The sequence below is a fragment of the Globicephala melas genome, chromosome 13 (assembly GCF_963455315.2).
Source record: "Globicephala melas chromosome 13, mGloMel1.2, whole genome shotgun sequence".
Lineage (NCBI taxonomy): Eukaryota > Metazoa > Chordata > Mammalia > Artiodactyla > Delphinidae > Globicephala > Globicephala melas.
Window position 1 is genome coordinate 84,286,178 of NC_083326.1, and position 19,783 is coordinate 84,305,960.

At 52.1% G+C, this 19,783-nt stretch overlaps 1 long non-coding RNA gene across 1 annotated transcript; it reads right to left on the reverse strand.

The window, feature by feature from the left end:
• Positions 1-1,641: 1,641 nt before the first annotated feature.
• On the reverse strand, positions 1,642-18,711 carry LOC132598350 (uncharacterized). Its single transcript, XR_009566424.1, has 3 exons — positions 18,579-18,711; positions 10,030-10,167; positions 1,642-4,915 (listed from the first exon to the last, which is right to left on the reverse strand). It is a non-coding gene; the product is annotated as an uncharacterized lncRNA (long non-coding RNA).
• Between the last annotated feature and the right edge of the window lie 1,072 nt (positions 18,712-19,783).

Genomic DNA, 19,783 nt, shown 5'->3' on the forward strand with positions numbered 1-19,783 from the left:
GAGAATGGACCCCGGCTCCTCTCTTTCCTTTTCTGCAAGACAATTTCCTGGGACTCATTTCCCGAGTACCCTGGTGGGTGGACAAGCTCCCAGCCCATTCTTCTCCCTCCTCCCCACCTGCGGCCTCCTCCCACCCAGCCCCTTCCCAGGAAAGTCTGAAATGAATGAAGGTCACAGGCACGTGGGTCTGCAGCTTCCTCCAGGCCCGGCCTGAAAAGCAGTGGATCCGCAGTGAATTGAATCTCCCCATGGTCAGTTCTCTCTTCCATAAATGCCTCTCGGTTCCCCTCCACCCACTGGCAATGTGCTGCCACCTAAGGAGACAGCAACCCTGGGCAGGGGGAGGGCTTTGGAGATCTCACGGTCCAGGACGGGCCCACCAGGTGGTGGCCTTGGAGAGCACAGCCCTGTCTGCAGGAACGTGTGGTGGTGAGTGTAGGGTCTCCGCAGGGATGGATCTGCCCTCCTATCTCCCCAGGAGATCTGCCCCCAAGACTGGCAGTTCTGACCGCGCCCAGGAAGATGCTCATAGAGGTTTCTCCCTTCAACACCACGGAGATTTGGGTCTGGAGTTCAGGTGGGAGAGGATGATTTTGGATGTGCCTAGGTCCCTTTGAGACATCTGAGTGGCAATACTGAGTACACAGGTGGATAGAGACAGAAACGTGGGACTCATTGACACGTGGGTGGGCGCCAGAGCAGTGGGGGAGGGGGACTATAGAATGGGGAGGGGACAGGGTTCTGACAGCCTTGGGGATCTCCCCAGAGGTGGAGAACAAGCGGCGCGAGAGACAGACCCTCAGATGTTCTCCCGCGACGGATCCCTGTCATTTTCTGGTGTTCAAGCCCCTGTGTAATCCTCTCCCCTTGTATGTGGGCAGGTTCTCAGGCTTGCTTCTCCCAGTAGAATAATTCTTAAGATCTGCAGCCTGGAGGGCACTTAATAGCCAACAGAAGAGCTCTGCTTGGGCAGAAGCAGTTCAAATCCCAGGAGGAAGAAAGGAAACTGGATTGCGTGTAGTTTCTGAGCAGTGGAGGGGAGTGCAATCCACACCCCAGGCCGAGGGACCGGCCCTTCCCGACTCAGCAGCGGACACGTGTGGGAACCCCCAGGTGAGGCCTCCGCCTTCCCAGGCAGCCTCTGTCTCGTCTAGGGTGGTGGGCCTGGGGCTGGCGGGCAGCGAGCCCGGGAGGCCCCCGTGCCACACTCCACCGCTGAGCTGGGGCTTCTGCCCTCGCAGCTGGGCTGACCTCCTGCAGGCGGGCCTCCGTCTGAACAAGGGCCCAGTGTGTTTCCTTAGGCGAGGATTTGGCTGAGGTTAGCCCAAGAGCCTGGTTCAGACAGGAGCCCTTTGAAGGCAGCATGAATTGGGCTCAATGTCTCCATCCAGCTGAGACTGGAGGTGGGGGGCAGGGGCCCAGCCAGAGCGGCTTCCAGAAGCCCTCTCGTCCAAGGATGAGAAGAGGCTTGGCGTCCATGCCCATCTCCGGTCCCGCGGCAGCATCCTCGTGCAACAACACAACCACTGCAGCAGCGATTCCCACAGCCTCTGCCAGGGCGAGCCCCGAGCAGGAGAAGGATGGTCCTGGACAAACATGTGTGGTTTGTGACACTTACGCATTTATTTCAAGGTGTACTAGATAAAAGGCAGCTGGCCCATCCCATCAGCGCTTTCGCAGAGTTTATTGCTTTGTGCGAGGTGACATCTATTGACACTTAAAAAGGGGCTTACTGGGAACTACCCAAATGGCCACCAGCAGTGAATAGGTGAGTGAGCTGTGGTACGTCCACACAGTGGAAAGCTGCTCAGCAAAGTAACGCCATCCTGGTCTGCACGCCAGGATCTACATGTGGAGGGCTGGGGATGGAGGCCATTCTTTTCTTGTTTTCTTTTTGGCCGTGGGATCTTAACTCCCCGACCGGGGATCGAACCCAGGACCTCGGCAGTGAAAGCACCGAGTCCTAACCACTGGACCGCCAGAGAATTCCCTGGATGCCATTCTTAAAGGAGGAAGATGCTGAGCCTGGACGTCGCGTGGCAAAGGGGCCAAAACACAGGCTTCTCTAATGCTCCACCCCTGTGCTGGCATGCAGTCTGTGTCTCTATCAAGGCAATTGTCCCCAAGAACGTCCCCCATCACTCCTAACCCATCCATTGTCTGACTCTTATCCAGATGAACTCATTTCTCTCTCGGCTTCCCTTGGCCCTGCCTCTGGCCTCTTCAAGCCACTCCCTCCCCCACCTCGGGGCACAAATTAATCTTCCTAAAGTGCTGCTCTGATTGAGGCTCTCCCCACTGCTCGAGCACCTTCAGTGGCTCCCTAGTGCCAGGAGAATAAAGATCAAATTCCTCAGCCTGGTGTTTCACGTTCCCAGGATCATCTGAGCAGCCTTCTGTCCTACATCACACACCATCCACAGCAGCTAATTTTACGCTGTTTCCTGAACGTTCCCCACAGATTCTCACATCTTAGTCTGCTCTTTCCACCTCCAATGCCCTTTCCCACATCCCTGACTGTCAAATCCTGTCTTTTTTTTTTTTTTTTTTAAGATGCAGCTTAAATGCCACGTCCTCCTTTCTGGTCAGAATCAAACACACCCGCCTTCATGGTTTCACTGCCCTGTATCTCCAACCTGAACACCCTTATCCATTTTTCCTTGGGCTGTAGTGAGTCGAGTTCCACTCTCAGGGGATCAGGATTCTAAAACAATCACTTGAGGAGGGCAATGCTTAATCCAAAGGAATTCTGCTCTGATGGTGAAACTTCAAGCACCCGTGATTACAGAAGAGGGCACAGTGTGGATGAGGGGGGCCCTCCCTGTAAAACACTTAGACCAAAGCCCACAAACTCCAACAGTTAGAGTTGAGGAGAGATGCTGTGAGCTGATGTCTGTAGGGAAGGTATCACAGAAAAGGAAGACTTGATCTGGACACGGAAGGTGGGTGGGACTCAGGGAGGTGGCATGGTTCTGGGGAAAGAATTTGGAATTTGGACTTAGATAGGCTCGGACTCAAATTCTTTTTCTGCCTTATTATAGGCCAAGAGTCTTTTGCTTATCCTAGAAACCTCAACTCAAAATGGCCTCAGTTAAAAAGAAAAGATATTGGCTTTTATAATGACAAAGTCCAAGGGTAGGGCAAGCTTCAGGTATGGCTGGATCCAGGGGCTCAAGCACTGAGCTCAGGATGCTATCTCTTTCTGTCTCGTGGTCATTTTTGTCTATGCTGGCTTTATTCTCAGGTAGGCCTCGCCCTCAAGATGGAAAAGGCATCCAGCAGGCTCAGCTGAGCATTCATGGTGGTTAGTCACCCCAAAAATTCTCTCTTCCCAACTGTTCTAGGATTACCTCTGAGTGGACCAAACTGGGTCACCTGATGGTCCCTGAACCAATCACCGAGGCTACAGGTTTGGAAAATTCTGATTGGCCATGCTTTAGTCACATGCCCATCTATGGACCAATGGGTGGAGTCAGACTAACCCCAAACCACATGGTCTGAGGTGAGGGAGGGGTCATCTTCGAGGAAATGCAAGGACAGTGACCAGAAGAGGCATCCAAAGCTACCGATGTTCCCTAAAACTGCTGAACAGCTGTGGGAACTTGGGCAGGTGCCTTAGACTTTCTGATCCTCAGAGCCCATGGTTGTGGAATGGGAATATGGCAGGCCGACCGCAAAGTGGAGTTGTGGAGAGTTAATGTGCGGATGTTAATGGAAGCAGCGAGCGCTCACCAGGTGCCTGATGAAAGTCCACAGAATCAGAAGCTGGGAAGAATCTGGTCTGGAATCAGAGCAGGAAACGGTGGGAGCGGCAGTGTATTTTACAAGGTGGCCAAGTTCTTCCATCTCACAAGCTATCTTTGCAATATGAAGTTGTCACTCCTGCAGTTGAGAGGCGGGGTCCATGTCCCTCCTCTTGGCCAGGGCTGTGGCTATGATGGACGTGACACTATGTGACTTCTGAGGCTAAGTTACAGAAGGTGACACAGCTTCTTCCTGGCCCTCCTGAGATACTTTTTCCTACATGTTGTGAGGCCGACATGTTGTGAGGAAGCCCAAGCTGCCCGAGGAGGCCACAGTCCCAGTTGAGGTCCCAGCTGATAACCAGCATCTATTGTGTGAGTTGCAAGATGTGTGAGTGAGCAAACAGCAAGATGACCCCAGCCCCAGGGACCATGTGACTGCAACTGAGACCTCAGTTGCAACTCGGACCCTGCCTGAGACCACCTAGCCGAGCCTCGTTGATGCCAGAACGGTGACATAATAAAATCACTGCTGTTGTTTTATGCCACTAAGTTTGGGGTGGTTTGTTACATAGCAACAGATACTGGGAAGAGTGAGCTAGTCGGAGGGATTGTGGGTGGAGGCTCTCATGGGGAGCTATTACTTGTCTGATTGCACAACAGAATCTGTCTCCAGAGCTCACTCACTCCCATGCCTGGGTTAATGCTAGTCTGTCGCGAGAAAAAAAGGAGAGGCCACGCTTGAGTCCCCCGAGGCCCCTGAGCTGCACACAGCCCTGTGCCTGCTGGCAGAAGTTGGCTCAGCCATACCACTCGGTACTTGCTGTGAATTTCCCGGGACGAAGCGGTGGCCCACGTGCTTTGGGACAAACTGTCCTTTACAGTGTTGGTCCTTCCAGAAGCTCAGGCCCAGCCCGCTCTCACTGACTCGTGAATGGCACTTGTCACCTTCTGAGAGTGGAGGAGTGGGGAAGCAAATTAAACCCTTGAAGGCGAACTTGCTAGATGTTTGCATAACCCAGGCTGGAGAATTTCCTTTTGCTGAGATTGGAGGAGGCTGAATCGCAATGGGTCCCGCACTTTTCAGCCCCATTCTGCTCTCCACTCCCTCACTCAGGTCCTGTGGGACTTCCTGGTTCCCATTCTGTCCTCCTACCCTGGGCAGGTCACCTCTGAAAGAAGGGAGATGACGTTGAATGTGAATTGTACCCGGGTGGCGTCTACACAGATCAGGAGATAATCCAGCTAATTGGATCCTTTGAAGCTTACAAGGAAACATTCCACTCTGGACCTCAAATGCCCAAACTGCTGCCACACACACACACACACACACACACACACACACACACACACTCCCGGGGCATTCAGGCATCCCCGTGCAGCTCTGCCCCATCCCCCCTGCAGCACTCATGGGACCAGTTCCTGCCCTCTCCACACCTGAACTACCATTTGCTTAATTCTTTAAAATCAACCACTTGCTTTTTCTTTAAGAAAATACATTGACTTAAAAAGGACACCTTAGATGACCCCATAATTGGAAAGCCAATATCACATGTCATAAACAGAAGGTGACCGTGAAAATAAATACAAGGACACGAAGGGATCACCAAAATCTGGCTTCCATCCTGCTGCCTGACCAGATGAATTTTTTTTGAGATGGAAACTTTCTCTTGCTCTGTTGTAAAGATAACTGAGCCAGCCGCAGTGAGCCCCGTCAAAGACATATCAGCACCCCGTGGAGACTTTCTCCTTCAAGTTGGCAGAAGAATGGAAAGGAGAAAGGGAGTGACTTTCTTGTCACTGAGGATTATTTAATGCTGTGTCTGCATCCACCCCAGGTCCTCTCAACCACTGGGGAAGGAAGGTTATGATGGTGAATGCTTAAGAAGAGCTTGCTGTGGGCTTGAGTCAATTCCAGGACATTCAGTGCACTATCTCATTTAATCCTCAACAACCCTATGAAGTAGAAGTAGGTGCTGTTATCATCCTCACATGGGACCCAGAGAGGTTAAGTAACTTACCAAAGGTCACACAGCTAGTGAGTAGTGAAGCAGGGATTTGAACCCCGAGCTCCCCAGCTCACTGCCTGGGAAGCACAGGTCTACACCTGTCAGGTCCCAGGACAATTGCTTGGAGTCTCTATACTGGGTTGAATAATGTCCTATCCAACCCCGCCTCCCAAATTTGTGTCTACCTGTGAAGGTGACTTTATATGGAAATAGGGTCTGTGCAGATAGAATTAAATTAAGATGAGGTCTTATTGCAGATGAACGGATAAAGATATGAGATACACACACGCGCGCGTGCGCACACACACACACGCACACACACCCGTACACAATGGAATGCTACTCAGCCATAAAAAAGAATGGAATGATGCCATTTGCAGCAACGCGGATGGACCTAGAGATTATCATACAAAGTGAAGTAAGTCAGACAGACAAAAACAAATATCATATGATATCACTGATATGTGGAATCTAAAATATGGTACAAATGAACTTACTTCCAAACCGAAACAGACTCACAGTCACAGAAAACAAACTTATGGTGACCAAAGGGGAAAGTGGGGGAGGGATAAATTAAGAGTTTGGGATTAGCAGATACAGACTACTATATATAAAATAGATAAACAACAAGGACATACTCTATAGCACAGGGAACTATATTCAATATCCTGTGATAAAGCATAATGGAAAAGAATATGTATATCTATGTATAACTGAATCACTTTGCTGTACACCAGAAACTAACACAACATTATAAATCAACTATACTTTAATAAAAAAAAAAGATGAGATCCAATGACTGGTGTCTTTATAAGATATGGAAATCTGGACACAGTGATACACAGAGGGAAGACAGCCATGTGACCATGGAGACAGATATGGGAGTGATGGGGCCACAAACCAAGGAATACCCAGGAAGCTGGCAACCACTAGAAGCTGGAAAAGACGTGGAAGGATCCTCCCCTAGAGCCTTCTTCAGGGGAGCACCGCCCTGCCAACACCTTGATCTCAGGGTTTCGGCCTCCAGAGCTGTTAAGAGAATACGTTTCTGTCTTTTAAGGCACGTAGTTTGTGGTAATTGTTATGGAAGCCCCAGGAAATGAATACAGTCACCTTGGCCAGTGTTTGGGGGGAAATGTCTCCCAAGAGGATGAGAGTCTCATGGGAAAGGGGCCTGGAGTTCGCTGCAGGAGGCCTCTTGGTTTTTTGTTGGAAAGGCTGAATTCCCAGCTTTCCCCACCTGCTCTGACACCTGCTGGGTCAATCTGACCTTCCCTGGTCCTCCTACGCTTCTCTTGCTGTGTGACTTTGGGCAAGTGGCTTAACTTCTCTGAGCCCCCAATTCCTGTCATGGATTTAGCAAGAAATAGACCCCCGGGAGGCAGCTCTTATATCTCAGTAGATTTAGGCTTTAGGACTCTTCACCATTTGGAGTTACCTCATCTGTTGGTTTGCCTGCTTGTGTCTGTCTAAAACCAGCGGAATTTATTTTATTTTTTATTTTACTTATTTATTTAGTTTTGGCCGTGCCACACAGCACGGGGGATCTTAGTTGCTGGACCAGGGATTGAACCCGCGCCTCCTGCAGTGCAAGCACGGAATCCTAACCACTGGACGGCCAGGGGATTTGCTAAACAATGCAAATGTATTCCCTTACAGTTCTTGAGGGCAGAGGTCTGCACTGGGCCTTACTGGTCTGCAGTCAAGGTGTTGGCAGGGCTGCACTCCTCTCTGGAGACTCGGGTGCCGAGTGGGAGGGAGGAGAATGTGTTTTCTTGCCTTTTTCAGCTTCTAGAGTCTCATGGCCCCGTATCACTCTGACGTCTGCTTCCATTACTGGATCTTCCCCAGCTCTGACCCTCCTGCCTCTCTCTTATGAGGACTCTTGTGGTTACACTGGGTGGCCCCTCCAATAATCCAGGACGATCTCCCTATTCTGAGATCCCTAACTGAATCACATCTGCAAAGTCCCTTTGTCATGTAAGGTCACATATTCACAGGTTCCGGGGATTAGGACACGGACATCTTTGGGGGCCATTATTCTGCCCCTCAAACCCCACGTGGCTAGTGGCTACCATACTGGACAATGCAGGTCTGGACCTTCCGTTCCTAGAGGATCTGACACTGATGTGTCCCCTGAGCCAGGCACACAGCAGGTGCCCAATTAACGTGTTCAATTAATGAAATTTGAATACTGCCTCTACAACATGTTTGTTGAAGGAGGTGCTGGCTTTAAACTCTTAAGTCCAAGCTAAACTTTGCAAAATGGAGACCCGCATTCTGGTGCCTCTAACAGAGCCTAGGCTACTCCTCGGAAATGCTTCTTTTCCCAGCTCTACTGTGTGACCTTAAGCAAACCTCTGTGCATCTCAGCATTGACTTCCTCATCTGTACAGTCCTAAGAAACAGCTACCAAAAGCCTCACAAGAGAAAAGAAAACTGAGGCACAGAGAAGCTAAGGGGCTGGCCCAAGGGCAAGGTCATGAGGAAGGGGAGGAATCTGTTCCAAAGTCCGGAATGCACTTCAGAAAGAGGGTGTGAGAAACAAGTAGAAAGGCTTTCTGCGCCATCTGGGGAAGAAAAGATAGCCTGGACCAGGGGTAGAGTCAGTGACTGACTTCTTAAATGCTGTGCTATCTGCCTGGAGAGTTCTAAACTTTTTCTGACTGTTGAACTCCTACTCACCCGTCAAGACCCAGTTCAAATGTCCCTTTTTTAAGGAAACTGTCCTTGACTCCCTGAACCCACCTCTAATCTAACAAAAAGAGCCCAAGATCCCTGGACCTCCCACAGAAACTGTGCTGCCCCATCACAGTCCAGATATTTTAAATCACCTGCCTAAAACCACATGGGCCAGCAACTGACAGATCTGGAACATGAACCCAGGTGATCTGGCTCCAATGTCTATGCTGTCATGAGGCTATACATACACATTCAGCACACACACACACATCCCTAACTGCACACATATAAACACATGTACACACATCCATATATACAAACATGCACATGCTCACACACTCCACACATACACGTGTACACATCACATCTATAAATACATGCATGTACACACAACACACGAACACACACAGTCCTATTCTTTTGCACATGTGTGACCATTGAATGCATGTGCGTACATATGTGCACACACCCCATAGACATGCAGATAGACCAGACGCGCTCGCCCCTCGCACAAGCTTGTTCCCCGGCACACACGCATACAACATGCTAGACCATGCACCAGCCCGTAGACGTGTACACACAGGCGTGCAGGAAGCCCACCTGCCCACACACCCCTACATAGGGGCCTACACCTAAAAATAAAATCTAACGCTTATCACTGGGACAGCACGGGTAGGCACACACGAATACATGCGTATGTAACGCTCACCACTGGGACAGCACGGGTAGGCACACACGAATACATGAGTATGTATCCTCACACATCTAGCTAAAAATTCACGTGTACCATGAACTCAATCACAGACAGAAAAATATCTAACTCAAATATGTGAACTGGAATATTCAAAATTCCACCTTCCTCCCGTGCACCCCCAGACATGCAGATGCATACTCGGGTACTTGCCCAGGCTCCTGTTCTCTGTCCCCAGGCCCCGCCCTGCCCACCCTCGCCAGGGTAGGAGGTAGCAGGCAGCACGGTGTGTGTGCTGGGAAGAGGGATGGGTCCAGCCCCAGCCCTGTCCTCAGAGCCCACCTGGCCTGGTCCTTGTCTCCCTGATCACACTCCTTCTGACCCGTGCGCCACCCGGCCCATGCTGGATCCTGGGGCCAGAGGCAGACCCAACACACTCCAGGGGCCCCAGATGAGGCCCAGAAATCTGGGAGGGGACAGGGACCCCTCCACCCACCCTCGAGCCCACGCCCGCTGGCCCCGCTGGCCCCGCTGAGCAGAGAGGAAGAGGAAGCACAGCATGGGCCGGTGGGGAACGGGGGGGCGTCGGCACAGACAGCCTTCTGCGCGGCCAGATGGCCAGCCATCTGCAGTCCCCTCCTTCTCTGCCGTGGTCGGGCCTGGTGCCGGGGCGAGTGGCCTCGGAGCTGGCCGAGCACGGTGGAGACGTGTGCTGCCTGCCACGCCTGGCTGCTGTGGCCCAACCTCTCCCCGCATAGTGCAGGCACCTCTGTTCTGGAAGATTCTGGGGCTTCGGAATCCAACCCCTTCATCCAATCATTCATTCATTCCCCAAACACCAAGTGCCTACTAGGTGCTGGTCCTAGATATACAATGACAAATAAAACAAATATTTGTTGAGTACCTATTCCTCTTGCTTTCTGCTCAGCTGGACAAGTTGGGGTCTCCAGGGTGGAGCGAGGGGTGCCTGTCCCCTCCCAGACTTCTGGGTCTCATCTGGGCCCGCTGGGTCTGCCTCTGGCCCCAGGATCCAGGCACTTTTCTAGGAATCAACAAATTTGACAACGAATATATATTAGACATCTACTCTGTGTCAGTCACTAGGCTGATGACAACAACGAGCAAACAAATGTACATTGAGCACCTACTATGTGCTGGGAGCCGTTCTAGGCACGGGGAATACAGCAGTGAACAAACTAATTATTTGTTGAACACCTACTACATGCCAGGCACTGGGGAGACAGTGGTGACCAAGAAGGACAAGGTCTCTGCCCTGACCAAGTTTGCAGTCTCCGGGGCAGAGGGGACGGATGAGCTATAGTGAATACATGAAAAATAAGGGGTGAGGGAAGGACAGTGGTATTCTTATCCATTTGATCATTTTAGACGGGCAGTCAGGGATGCCTTCTCTGAGGAGGTGACATGGAGCAGAGCCCTGGGTGGGGCAAGGAGTCAGCCCTCAGGCTCCCTGGGGAAGAATGTTCTGGGCTGAGGGAACAGCCAGCAGAAAGTCCTGCAGTGGGAACGGGCTTCATGTGCCCGAGACAGCTGTGGGGAACCAGGGCCCCTGGGCCAGAGCAGGTGAGCCCAGGGAGGGGCAGGGGTGGGAGATGAGGGGTGGGTGGGGCCCTGGTGGGGAATCTGGGGAAAGTGAGGCCTGGGAAGAGACCTCAGGGATTTCGGGGGGGTGGGGGAGCAGTGGGCATGTGAGGTGGCAGTGATATCCCGACATCCCAACATCCTGTGCAAAAGTTCTCCCTGGGGCCAACCTCCGTGAGGGCTGTATCTGCATTGGTCCCGGTAAGTCTGGGAAATAAGCACCAGGATGATTCCCATTTCACAGACCGGAAGGTGGAGGCACATGAGAACACTGCGGTCCGGGGCCCGCATCTCACTGGAGCTCCTGATGCTTCCAGAGCAAGCGAAGGCGACGCCCAAAGCCCACGTGGGCCCTACCCATCACCCCTCCCAGTCAGTGCTGCCCCAGCCGTGGGCTCTGACGGCAACGTCCCCAGCCGACCCCTCTGCTGGCGCCTGAAGCTGTCAGCCCTGATTCCCCGTGGGCTTAGTCACCCCATACAAGTGACATTTATTTATTCCCTCGCACGGAGTGTGGCGAGAATTAATTATTCAGCGCCAAGGAAGCACTTTGAACATAAAAAGTACTGAGGATGACCGTGACATTACAGAGAATAATGTTCCCTCCTCATGCCCGCCTGCAGGTCTGGGTGCCTGAGCCGTCGCCTTCCATGGTCCCCTGACCACCCGCCCCCCGCCCATGATGGGGGCGGAAACCCCCTGCATGGGGAAAAATTATCTGAGCTCAGAATTTCTTTTCTATGCAAGCAGGAAGGAGGAGAGGGAAGGAAGAAGGAAAGGAGGGGAGGAGGGGAGAGGGAGAGAGGGAAGGAGGGGGAGGAAGAAGGAGAAAAAGAGAAGGAAAGGAGGGAGGGGAGTTTCACACTTCATATTTTTTAGCTGCTCTGTGAGTTACGAAGGTGGTACAGAAGTGAGTCGCGATGATACAGTTACAGTTTATAAGGCACTTGCTCTGTGTTATTTTCATGAGGTCTGCAAAACAGGGTGGTTTCTCAGAGCAGAGAAAGGGTTGCAGCCCCATTTTACAGATGAGGAAACTGAGGCTCTGGAAGGAGCAGCAAATACCCACCTCCCACAGCTTGGCCACAGTGGCCAGGAGCGAAACCTGTGAAACGGAGTGTCGGGGGCTGACCCCAGGGGCTGTCCGCCGAGAGTTCTCACCTCTATCAGGACAAGCCCCAGCTCCCTGGGCACTGGTATCCCCTGGGCACACAACACCAGCCCTTGAACTTGAGCCTGTGCCCTGCTGCCACCCTGAGGATCCATGCATCCCGCCTCCCCCAGCCGGATGCCAGAGGGAAGGAGGCGAGAGGGGAGATCTTGCCGGGGAGGGGAGTGAGGTGGTGGGGATACAGAACAGCTTGCCAGGGAGCTTGAAGTTTGATTTGATTTAATATTTACCCCAAAGAAACCCCATCAGGCAGAAGAGACAGCTGGAGACCAGCAGAGCTGAGTTTGCTGTAATTGCCAAGTGAGATGGTCTTTGTTCCTACCTTCAGAGGGAAAAAAAGGTTGCAGGCCACACTTGACTCCCCCCTCTAGGCCAGAGCTGAGCAATCCTAGTGGAGGTGGAGAACAGGGTCTCTGGGCCACCTGCACGCTTCTTTCTGGGGGTCCCAGCCGTGCCGTGATTCATCTCCACACACCGCAGTGGCCAGAACCATGCCTGCATTCAGTAGGGGCCCAGTAAATGCCTGCTCGTGTGTCCCGGGTGTCATCTGAGGGCCCCTGTTCAGTGAAATAGAGAAGGACTGGGGGAAGCAGAGGCCTTGCTGGGACAGGTGGCTTAGGCTCTCTGTGCCTCAGTTTTCCTATCTGTAAAATAGGAAATAGAACAACAACACAGACTAATGAGGATTCGAGGACCTGTTCCCAAAGTGCTGACCTCCCTGGCCGTCCAGTGGTGCCTCCGAGGAAGACGCCACACTTCCACTACAGGGGACACGGGTTCGATCCCTGGTCAGGGAACTAAGATCCCACATGCCCTGCTGTGCAGTCAAAAAATTAAAAATAAAAATAAAGGTAAAAAAAAAAAAAGGTAAAAAAATAAAAAGAGCACCTGGTACGCAGCAAGTGTTCTTTAAGGCGGAGCTACTGGGAGGGACCGATCCAAGCAAAGCCCCTGGCAGACAGGCGGTCTTCACAGCTAGAGTCAAAACCTCTCACCCGTTCCAACCTCCTGGACAGATAAATGGCATAGGAAAGGGGGCGGGGTTCCCTGGTGGGAAGGAGGGTGCTGGCCTCAGGACCCCCTCACCTTCCCACCCGCCCACTCCCAAACCCGCTCAGATTGCAGGATGCTCTTCCTGTTAATCAGGCCTCGGGGTGGCCCTGACGTCTCCCTGTGTGGCCGCCCCCCTGGGTCATCACTGAGTGATGTAAGTCACTCCGGCTGTAAGTCAGGGGGCTGCGCATGGGCATGGAGGTCCCGCAGCCACCGGGCTGCCTTCAGCCAGGGAGGTGGGTGGAGACCCCACAGGCTCCTTGGACAGCTGGGAACCTGCTGGAGGCTGCTGCCATGGCAACAGTGCTGGTTGCCCTCACTCCGCGTGGGCCCCATCCTGCCTCTCCTGGGCACTGACTGAGTGGGCTGGGGCTCAGCCGGTTACCCCTCCCTCCTCCTCCCCCAGGGGTCACGCGGGGGTCCTGAGAGCTCCCTGCCCACTTGCTACCCCAGCAGAGCAAAGCCAGCTCTAAGACATCCCTCTCTTAATAATAACTAATACCAGCTGACATGTATTGAGTACTCAGCTCTGTACAAGTATTAATGACTTAATTATCATGATAACCCATTTAATAGATAAAAAGACTATAGTCCAAAAGGGCAAAATTGCTTGCCCAGGGTCACATGACAAGTAAAGAGCAAAGCCAGGGCTTGAACCCAGGATGCTGGCCCCGGAGTGCCATTGCATAGTATAATGCAATAGTTAAGATACAGACTCTGGAGTGAGACAAGCTGTGTGAGCCTGGACAAGTTACTGAACCTCTCTGGGCCTCAGTTTCCCCTTCTGCAAAGTGGGATAATAGTACCTGCTTCAGAGACTCCTGGGAAGGATGAGATGAGTTAATACATGCAAAGCTCTTAGAGCAGCAATGAGCATGGAGTACGCACCCAGTTTCCCCCAGAAACAGATGAGGATTTGCAGCCAGGTCCTCCTGGGGAGGCCAGCAGCAGGAAGAGGACAGAGAAGGAGGGGATGCCAAGCTGAGGTGTCACTTGAGGCACCGTCCCAGCCCTCGCCTGATCCGCGGGGGTCTCTGGAGCGTGAGTTACACCTCGAAGTTTGTCCTGCCTCCAGAGCAGGGGGCCGGACCCCCACACTGTCAATGGTCGCCTAAGGGCTGTCCCAGCGGGATGACAACTCCCAGGCCGGCCAGGCTTTCTGGACACGGGGCCAAAGCTGTGTGCAGAAGCGAGGCAAGAGTACGGGCAGTCAGGAGGAAAGCACACGGAATTGCAGAATCACAGAATTGCAGAATCAGAGGAGAGACCCAGGACTCGTGGGTGGAGCCCTGCCTGCTGTCCTAGCCGTTGTTATTTACCTTCCTAGGACGCCACAGCAAACCTGTCTGACCAGTAGAGTTGCCCTCGTTTTACCAGAAGGCCACTTGGTTTGGTCAGAGTCACACAGATTTGGGGCGGGGAGCCAAACCTCTAGACTTTCAATTCTGCGCAATTCTCACTGCACCCTGAGACCTGGTCATGGGTCACCTTCTGAGGTACCTAGAAAAGATGCTGCTTACTTGGGCAGGAGGAAAGTTAGCAGCTCAGAGGCCTGGGGCACCTGGAGGAGGTTGTATCAGTCAGAATGTCTTAGGCAGCAAATTAAAAACTCCGAATTCAAACAGCTTTAATAATGAAAAAGATTTCTATTTTCCACGATAAGAAATCCTGAGGTGAAGGAGCTCCCGGGCTGGTTGATTCAGCAGCTCAGGGGTGGCATCAGAACCAGGCTCTTTCCCTCTCTTCTCTTTTCTGCTGCCCTCAATATAGATCATGCTCTTCAAGGTCCCCAAAAGGCTGCCCAGGTCCAGTCATCACATCCCACCGGGACAAAGTACAGCCCAAGATGAGCCAGTTAGTAGCAACAGAGGCGTTCTGGCCCACAAAGCCTGAAAGGATTATGATTTGACTCTTTACAGAGAATCAGTTTGCTGACCCCTGACTCAGCTAATTGGGATTCACCCCATGCTGGACTGAGTCACTGTCTCCGAGGGATGAACACTGAACAGCATGGCGCTCTCTGAGTGAGGTAGGCTGGTGTCTGGACTGGCGGCTAAGTCATCTTCTAGGTCTTTGCTGCTCAAAGCGTTGTCCACGCACAAGTGGCAAGAGCCTCACGCGGAGCAGAGCCCAGGCTACCCCCCTTCCCAGACCGAGCACACCAGGACCTACATTTGACCGAGTTCCCCGGGGGTCTGTGTGCGTGGGCAAAGCCCTAGCCCTGCAGAGGGCTGAAGGTACAGGTGGGGACAGATGGGCAGCTGCCCTGGATTGACACTGAGGCGGCCTGGGTTCAAGTCCTGACTGTGACCTTGACCAGCTGTGTGGCTGCAGGCAGGTCTGGCCACCCCTCAGGGTCTTAGCACCCTCACCCGCTGAACACCACGTGTTAGCATCCTGGGACTGCCATAACAAGATTCCCCAGACTCTTAGCTTAGGACAACAGTTCTGGAGGTCAGAAGTCCCACGTCAAGGTATAGGCAGGGCTGGGCTCGCTCCAGAGTCTCCAGGGGAGGCTCCTCCCTGGCTTCTTCCAGCTTCCCAGGGCCCCAGGCGTTCCTCAGCTGTGGCTGCATCCCTCCCATCTCCACCTCCATCCTCACGTGACTTTTTCCCTTTGTATCTCTCCTCTTCTTCTAAGGATGCCAGTCGTATTCGATTAGGGCCCTGAATGACCCCATCTTAACTGGATTACATTTGCAAAAACCTTACTTCCAAGTCAGATCACATTCACAGGTTCCGGGGATTAGGACTTCAGCACATCTTCATGGGGGACACGATTCAACCCATAACGTGTGGTGGCACTGCCCACACATGACACACAGGTGAAAAGGGGACACACATGTTTGTGTCTGGGGGGAGGACAGGGCTGATGGAGGAACAGCTGGCCAGCTCTGCTGGAAGCTTCCTGAAGGTAGCTGGCCCAAGGTGGCCTCAAGGAGAGCATCGCTACCCCCTCAACTGCCACCCTCAAGGGCCTGAGCTGCTCCAGGGACCTCCTGGGTCTGTAGAAACCAGGTGCAAGAATCCTCAGCAATTCCTGGATGAGAGTGAGACAAGCAAGGCATCCAGGTGCAAGTTCCAAGGAAGCGCTCATTCATTCTCAGGTGCCGCCTCTGTGGAGAGGGCGCACCTCCCTCCACTCTGTGCCCTGAGCGCCGTGCCCACCTCGCTCTTGACCATTGCTGGTCCTCAGCTCTGCCTGTCACCCCAAACACCTCCTCTGGGCCTCTGTTCCCAATTGTGGAAGGGGAGCAGGTGGGCTCTGCCCCAACATTTACTGTGTGAACAGACAAAGTCCATTTGACTTAGATAAACTGAAAACATCCAGGAGTGTACCCTGAGCACCTAACTGGTGTTGAAAAACCAGGTATATTGAGTGAACGAGGAAGTAAATTCCCAAATCCAAATTCCTCACCGTGACCCACAAGACCCAGCATGACCTGGTCCCGCTCACCTTACTGGCCTCATTCCCACCATTTCCCCCCTAAACCATTAGGCTCCAACTACACTGACCTCCAAGTTCTTTCCAAAACATGCCAAGCCCACTCCAACCTCAGGACCTTTGCACGCACTGTGCCCTCGGCCGGCATGCTTTTCCCCGGATACCCAGGCCTGGCTCCCTTATTTTACTCAGATTTCTGTGCGAATGTCACCTCCTCAGAGAGGCCTTCCCTGCCACTTGATCAAAAGTAGACACGCTCCCTGCACCCCTACCTCCGCCCCACCAACACCCCGTCGCATTCTGTCCCATCAAACTATTTTAGTGTCTTGACAGAACTCACAACTGGAGTGTGGAATTCTCACAGGCATTTATTTATCCATTGGCCACGTCCTCGGTGCCTAGAACGGTGGCTAGCACATAGTAGGTGCTCGGGAAACATTTGCTACTTGACTGAATGAACCCCTTTCCCACTGGCACCCAGCCGACCTCTTAGGGAACCCTCAGGCCTCCCCAGGCCCCTGCATTCGAGGCCTGGCAAGCCTCAGCCTGCAGTGGAATTTTCCAGATGAAGCTCTTCCTTTGTGCTTCAACCAGGCGTTTAATCTCAGCTCATCGCTGGGCAGGAAGGAGCCTGCTTTGCTCGAGGACTTCTGTCCTAAAGCTGCCAGGTAACATGAGAGGGGCCTCTCAGGGGGAAAGCACAGCTCCCCACCCCACCCCTGATAAGCGTCCACGGCCCCGTCACCTTCTCCAGGCAGCAGGCCTCCACCCACAGCCCTGGCCCCGGGCTGAGCCCCCCCCTGTGCTCACTCCCCAGCCGGCAGCCCCCAAACTACACAATGGCCCTTCAGCGGGCCAGGAGATCTTAAAAACTCCCTTTAAAAATAGCATTACTAATTTTCTTTTTTTTTTTTTCTTGTTAAAAATTTACACATGTAATCCACATGTGCTGACAGTGAAAAATGCCAGCATTTCTAGTGGGAAGTAGATCATCGTCCCCCAGATTCCAACCCCCAGCACAGAGATGAAAACCACAGTCAAAGGCGGTGGTGCCCTTGGGAAGGACTGGATTCCTTGAACACATGCTTGTATGGTGCCCCTAGCGAATCCTCTAGGGCTGTTATATTCTTACCCCCATTTTACAGATGGAGAAAGTGAGGCTCAGATAGGGACCGAGCTAGCCAATGGAGGGCAGTGGTGAACTCAGACGGTCTGGCTTTGATCCTCACTTGGACCGCTATACCATACCACTTCTTGGCAGAAAATTTCTTGATTTGGTTCTTAACTTTTGTTTTCCTTTTTTTCCCATTTTCTGTTCCCTGTTGTTCTGTGACTTGCTTTTCTCATTTAACACTCCATGTCTGGGACATCAGTTCATGGCGGAGGGAATTCCTGGCCGTCCAGTTAGGTTAGGACCTGGCGCTTTCACTGCCGGGGGCCCGGGTTCAATCCCTGGTCGGGGAACTAAGATCCCGCAAGCTGCGAGGTGTAGCCAAAAAAGTAAACAAATATTTCTTTAAAAAATTCATGGCAGACATACGTAGGTCACCCCATCCATGCTGTATCACTAGCCCTTGACACCGCACAGAACTACTGTGATCATTTGGGTCAAAATGGTCCATTTGTGATCATCTTAAACTCTCAGCACATAATTCATTTGAATGTGTCCTATAGGAAATATGGGGTACCGTGAGCACTTCTGGGGAAAACTGGTGAGACCTGGGCTCATTGGGCAGGAGAAGGTCTAAGTTTCCCTGTCACCCACAGACTCTAGACTAAATCTTGAGACGGTGCTGGTGGAGAGAGTAAATGCACTATTATCCAGAATGTTCCCAGCTCCAAAGAGGCCACGAGGGTGAAACGTCCCTTTTGCTGATCAGCTACACGTCTAAGGACTCCAGAATGTCAAGCCTTCAAAGTACTGTGACTCATTCCCTGAACAACGATGCTTGGTAATTCACAAAGCAACCCTAGGTACACCACAGTTTATCCACATCTCCAAAGAAAGTCCTACTCAGAGTCTCCCCTGAGCAGATCAAGAGAAACAAATCCTCTCTCCACTTCAGGCCCTGGATGCTTTTTTAGGGCTGGCATAAAGAGAGTGAGGAGGGAAGGGCATGAGTTGTCACAAAGTCAAAACGAAACTGCCAGTAACCCAGTTCTCTGTCTCCCAAGCGTGACTCACCCGGTGAAAACCAGAGTATTGTTCCAAGTGTCAAATCTGCAGAGCTGCCTCCGAGATCTGGGTCTTATCCAGCTTAAATGAGCCAAACATGCCAGCGTCTTCCTCAGGTACCTGCGAGTGGCGCATTGTCTTCTCCCTGCGGCTTTTGTTTTTGAAAGTTCATAAAGAGGAACCCAGGAGGTCAGGAGACAGCAGGGTGGCCATTTTCTTCCCCAGGACAACATTCAGACGGTTTCCACATGCCTCCCAGCACCTGCCTCCTGCCAGGGACCAAACCGGTACTGTTGGCACCCAGGCTGCCCCAGAGCACATAGGACACCAGGACCCTGGCTGGAGGTTGAAACGTACTCCTTTGGAGAATCATCTGGCCTCCTCAGACTGATAGGGCCAGGCAGCGGCAGGGGGAGTTTATCATCATTAGGGGCGAGTTAACTTTGAACAGGGGAGAAATGCTTTTAGAGTAATGTTATTAGCACTGGATTCTGGAATGCCTTTTCTATTCTTCTAAGTAATATTCTCTGCAGCCCTGTGCACTCCATAGAGGAGGAGGAAATGGACTGGTTTGTAGATGGGGAAAAGGCTGAGCCATTTCTAGTTCCTGGTTTTATTTATATGAGGGAATTCACAAGGTAATCTCAGAACACTACAGTTTGCTTGTGGGCCATCATCCTACCGAGTATATTTTTGGTGCATATGTTAATCCACAATGAGTCATATAAAAACCAGGACAACGTGACCTATGTCAGTTTTCAGCCTTGACGGGTAATGGGATGGGAGGCAGTGGGGATAATAGTAGCTAATACCTATGAAGAGCTTCGTACAGGCTGGGCACTGTCCAAACACTTTGCATGAATTAACATTTAATTCAGATAATGGCCCAACAAGGGAGGTACTAATATGATCACCCTTTTACAGATAAAGAATCTGAGCTACAGAAAGGTTAAGTAACTTGCTCAAGGTCACACAGCTAGAAAAATGGCCAAGCTGGGATTTGAACCCAGGAGACCCACCTCCATGGTTTGTGCTCTTAACTCTATGGAGTGTTGTGTGATTGTATAGATACTGGCAATAAATGGACTCTCTGTGACAGACACTGTGACTGACCCGTCACAAATTCCCAGCCTTTTCTCCATTCCTGCATCAACCACCATGTCCAGAAAGTCTAACTATTTGCTCCCTCAGGATCCTCTGCAGTTCTGGCCAAT